Genomic DNA, 5,820 nt, shown 5'->3' with positions numbered 1-5,820 from the left:
AACAAAATAAATCCTAAACTATTCAGTTAGAAAGATCTGACTGGTAGTGATATGAGCATTTTAATGCGATATTTTAATAGTTATTTCCTCATATTTACTTAGTTATTTCCTTAAATAAATCCTTCTTCTTTAGGAAAGTTTCTATTTTTAGTAAGTTTAATAAAAGGTTCTATTTTTAGGTGCACTGGAGCAAATGGAGAAGAAATGAGCTTAAAGGCACATGAGAAGCAAGGGAACGTTGGAAATGATAGAGGAAAGGCACGAGGGCTGCAAGAATAAGCTGAAAAGAATAAATGAAGTTTTCCTTTTCCAACCAGGAAATCCTAAGCCAACCAGGAAGCATGGTCGGAAAAGTGAAGACACATGGCGAAAAGAGATGAGTCCTGAAGGCACTAGGAGACCACATGGCTTGAAGATGACGCAAGAAAGCCCAAGATCCTTCTAGATTAAATGAGAAATTCGGCAAAAAGGAACAAGCCCAATTAATTTTGGATTCTTGGACGCGAAAAGAGATATTTTGGGAGATAAAAATGTTTTTGCCGTAAATTTGGGTAGAAGATCATGGAGTTAATGTCGAAAATCAAGGGGAGGATGTTAAGGATAAAGCCATGGAGAGATTTAGGTGGTGTTTGTTTCATGGGACTATTATGCCCCACCTTATTTCCTATAATAGTCTAGGACTCTTCTAACCTGGGATATACTATGTTAATACATAACCCATGTTTGGTACTGCTTAGGACTAAAGAGCAGAATAATCAAAATAGTCCTATCCCATGTTTGTTGGTGTATTGGATTAAAAGTTGGTAATTTGCAGAAGAAAAGTGAAGGACTTTCTGAGTTTGTTAGTAAGCCACCACAATCTGCATACTTGTAGTTAGTTTTTACACATCGACAAATCCACCGATTAATACAACACAATGTGAGATACACTGATTTAACATTCCACATGCTAATAAAGTTCCATCTAGCAATTACAAAAATGAACTGAGCATGTGAATAAGGCTCTTTGATAGCCTGCCATCATAATCAACATGGTCCCAATTGTTGACAATCAACTGAGCATGTAGTTGCTTTCCAAGATGAGGCAACCAAATACCAGCACAAGCAAATACAAGCGAATGAACGTCTCTCCATTTGGTCTTGTTTCATAGTTCCCATTCCATTCAAGGAATAACAATAGAGCTTCTCTATAAAATCCATTCCAAGCAAAGCCACCAATCATGGCTGTCCAAGAAACAACGTTCCTCTCAGGCATTTTCCGAAACAAAGCATACCGGCCCTTCATCCACATTGCCAGACCTGCAATAACTAGATATCATGCTAGTCCAAGTAATCACATTCCTATCCAACATCTGATACGCTCAAAGCAAGCGCATAATTTAACCCTAAAAATATCATTAGTAGTATAAGCAAGTAGGGATCGTTCTATTCCGGGGATTGAGGGTACACCTGTCATTGTCAAACAATTAATAAATTAAAATTAAAACAAAGTAATATAATCACAAAGATATTCACAAGTATAAACATATTTACGAAAAAGGGGGAATTTTGGATTTTGGATTCGAAAATAAACTAAGTTAAGAAAACAAATAAAACACATAAACATAATTAAACGAATGGAATGAGAGAACAAAGATCAAAACCGAAACTTATGATTAAAATTGATTCAAACCCTAATATTGTTCATCTAAGTTATGAGAAAGGAGTTGATCATGTGAAACATTCGAAAGCAAATGAATTCCCATTTTTTACTTTTCAATGCTAATTAACCTAAGCGAAAGCACCTAGATTAATCCTATCAAACATGCAATCAAACCCTAGAAAGCTAGTCAATCATGTCATGTTTAACGCATTACACATAGAGAAAGGCTATCAACTCAAGTGTACAACTTAGTATGGAAAAGTCCACCTAATTGCAATTCTCTTTAATTAAATTCGATCTTTGTACAAAACCTTTACTACTTTGATTCAAGTTTACACAAAACGAAAAGTCGATTTCATGTTCTTAAACCTAGCACCAATTATATCGAAACCCTAAGTGTTTGCAACCACATAAGATTAAAATACAAAAGTTAACTATAATGCAAATTTAATTAAACAAACCCACATAAGCAACTCTCGAATCACAATATATGAATCTGAAAATTCTCAATTAATCATAAAATTCCAGAAATTAACAATTGTTCAAACATATATGTCAACTAAGGCAAAACCAACGAAATACAAAGCAAAGGTTACAAAGTAGAGGTCGAATTACACCGTGGATGGAAGATGAAGATGGGTGAATAACGTTGAATCCTTTGAGACTCGAAAGCAAGCTTCAAAGGTGGAGGATGGATGATGATGCTCACGGCTTGGTTCTTCTCTTCCTTGGCCTTGCTTGAACTTCGTGGCTTGCCCTAGAGGATGTTGGAAAGGAAAATGGAAAGGAAATGGAGAGACAAAGAAGATGGAATGGATGAAGGAATGTGTGGGAAAATGGAAAGGAAATGGAGAGACAAAGAAGATGGAATGGATGAAGGAATTTGGTTAGAGTGAGAGGAGAAGATGTTTATATAGGGAAGAAAAAGAAGAGTGAAATGATAAATGGAAGAAAAATAATGAAAGTGGTTTGTAAAATATGGAAAAGATGGAGTAATGATGAAATGAAAGCAAGGCATGAAGGTGCAGAAGTATGGAAGTGATGATGATCTATTGGAGCAGAAAAATATATCCAAGGAAAAAGAGAAAAGCATCTAGCTTTCTTCATGTGGGTAGGAAACTTGAACATGTGGTGTTGAGCTGTTTTTAGATCAGTTTCTGCCCCTTTATTCCTTCAATTATTTCTCCAACAGGACTTCAGATTTGGCTCGTGACTTCTTCATATGAAATGATCTACCATGAGTGTAGATCATTTTGGTAAAATTTCAGAATTTATTTCCATGCCTTTGGGCCAGAATCTCTGCTGGACTCCTTACGGGTCCAGTTTTCCAGTTTTGCTTCTGCAGGAAATTGGGCTGACTGTTTGAAGGCCTTCCACTCAAAACTAGCTCTGGCACTCTTCATAAGAAATGATCCTTAGGATGTCTAGAATGGATCTGGAAAGTTTCAGCTCATTTAGAGTTCATTTGGTCAGGCGTCCGCTCCTTCTTCCTTGCTTGGCTTGGTTTCTCCTAGCCGGAGTAGGAAAATGTGTAAAATTGACATTTTAGTACATTTCCATTTTTCTCCACCATTTATAGGTAAGTGTGGACCTAATGCTCATTTCACCATCATTTACTCCAATGTACCTAAGAAAATAGAAATTGAGTTAAAAATCGATTCGTTAAGGAATTAACTAAGCAAAATGTGAGGAATTAACTATTAAAATACCACTTTAAAATGCTCCTATCAACATCCCATCAAACAAAGCTCTCGCCTAATCCATTCTACAATGCTCCGCAATATTCAACATCGCCAACAGTCCTAAGTACTTTGATAATGGTACACAACAATTTCTCACATAGGCAATACAGGTCTTATATGTGCAAAACTACAATAAAGCAATCTAATCATTAGCTAAAGAAATATCCAACTGTATTTTGGACAATGAAAGACAGGATACAAACAAAGTAAAGATTTGACTAATGCAGATCCCCTAACATCAGTATGTATTAATTGAAGGAGCAACCATTATCACACAGACAAGGGACGGAAAAAGAACGAAACACAAAATTCTTTACAAACAAACCTGCACTTCAGCTGACCGCTTCGTCTTCAAAGTTAAACAATCCACAAGAGAACTCCATTTCCCACCACAGTTATCAAGTGTCCCAAGCCTATAATATTGCTGCATCTGATGAACTGGAGCTAACATAACATGATTTTTCAATTACCAAATGGAAGAAAGAGAAGTGACTGACAACAAAAGAGAATCACAAAATAGAAGAGTGACATATACATGTTCACTATGCCAATAACCTCATCAGACGACAGAGCTCAGATGACAGACAGGTTGGTTTCTGTCGTCTGATATAATTTAACGACAGACAGTGTAAAAACTGTCGTCTGAATATAGCAACATACCATGGTAAGTTAGTTTTGAGAATTAAGTTTATTTTCAAACAACAGTTATCTGTCGTCTCGTCAAAGAAGATAAATTGATTTCGTTTTGGGTCGTAGCTTCTTTTTTTTGTTTGTATTCAGACAACATATATCTGTCGTCTTGTCAGAGGAGTAAATAGGCTTTGGATTTTGTTGGAACTAATTTTAATGATTTCTCTCTCCCCGACAAATTTATCAAACCAAAAAGAATGGTTTCGCGCTGCACATTTTTCAGATTTCCCTCCTCGGATAATTTTCAGATTCCCTCCTCACCCATTCTTTGTCTGACCAATAAAAAAGATAGAACACTATTCCCTCATCTCTAGAAAAACACTCGGCTCACTCGCGTTTTCTCTCTCTCTCTCTCTCTCTCTCTCCTCAAATGTCTTCTTTCTCTCCTCCCAAATCCTTCCTCTTCCTCGCCTTCTCCATTATCGATATCGCCATGACCTTGGCTTCACTATCGGCCTCTTCACTATCCTCTGACACGCACGTATCCGGATAACACTGTGTTCAACCTTATCGCCACACACCATCGCTGGGACGACCTCCACCACTTCGACTGTAACCTTGTGAAAGGCAAAATCTCATACTCGATTCAGCGGGCGTTGACAAGCAGCCTCTCAGCTGTGCGCGAATCCAGTTGCCCAATCTTTGGTATCCATCTGATTTAGGGTTTCTAATCCATGTTATAGATTTTTTTTTTATTCAAACTTGTATGATAATTTCAGTTGTTTGGATTCCAAATTTGATTTATGGGTTTCGTCATTCTTGTTTCTTATTCTTAAATTGAGGTCTGATTCATTCAATTTTGACTTGAGATGGCTTGTTTTCAAGATTTTTTCAGTTTGCAGTTTCACTTTTCATATTATTTATTTGCACATTGAAAAGGGTAGTGAACCCAACTCTCTATGCTCAACGATATGGGTATACTGAATGTGAAGTAAGGTTATTGTTCTTCAATGAAATGAATTTGATTTGAAGTGGCCTTCAAATCTGGGTTCTTGTACCGTCTTTTCTATTTCTTTTTTTTAGGTTTCACTTTTTCGGTTGGGTTGGTTGGATCTTTTTGTACAAGTTCAATCAATATTTGCAAAGATCCTGGTAATATTAGTGTTTTATTTTTATTGTCTGTGAATTTATGCCAGTAATAGAGATTTTGGTGCTTTGCAATCACAAAGTTGTAGAGTCCAAGAGAGACTACCCATGGTTGATATTGTTGGGTTGATGATTGATATATGATTCTTTTTAAACCACAGGATCATGTGGCACAGCAGAAATCTTCAAATAAAAGTGAACCGTATGACATTGCTATTGTTGGAGGAGGCCTGGTTGGCATGGCCCTAGCTAGTTCCTTGAGTAGTTGGTCTTTTGTGTATGTTTTCATCACTTCAGTTGTTTTGTGTGTTGTGTAGTCTATTGTGTTAGATTTGGTAGGCAAGTTGTTCTAATAATCTAGTTGTACTTATGGTTAATATCATTCACAACTTCATGCTCGTGAATTTTTGGCCTATATGTGCTTGTCTTTGAGATTCTAATGTGTATTCTGACATTTAGAGTGGATAGACTGATGAACTGGTAACAATTACTTTTGTTGCGCAGTTTGTTATCTGCATATTTCTACAGTGACATACTAATATATATATATATATATATATATATATATATATATATATATATATATATATATGTATATATATGTATATTTATGGTCTATATTTATTTGTTGTAGTGACATGATCATTAATTCAAATATGA

General features: G+C 36.0%; 1 long non-coding RNA gene across 1 annotated transcript; it reads right to left on the bottom strand.

Annotated features, from left to right (window-relative positions):
* Positions 1-896: 896 nt before the first annotated feature.
* LOC133745973 (uncharacterized) lies at positions 897-3,359 on the bottom strand. The gene is made up of 2 exons (XR_009863887.1): positions 2,258-3,359; positions 897-1,449 (listed from the first exon to the last, which is right to left on the bottom strand). It is a non-coding gene; the product is annotated as an uncharacterized LOC133745973 (long non-coding RNA).
* Between the last annotated feature and the right edge of the window lie 2,461 nt (positions 3,360-5,820).

Source organism: Rosa rugosa, chromosome 4 (genome assembly GCF_958449725.1).
Source record: "Rosa rugosa chromosome 4, drRosRugo1.1, whole genome shotgun sequence".
In the NCBI taxonomy this organism is placed as follows: domain Eukaryota; kingdom Viridiplantae; phylum Streptophyta; class Magnoliopsida; order Rosales; family Rosaceae; genus Rosa; species Rosa rugosa.
Note: the sequence above shows the minus strand (reverse complement) of the source record. Positions and strands in the feature narration are given on the sequence as shown.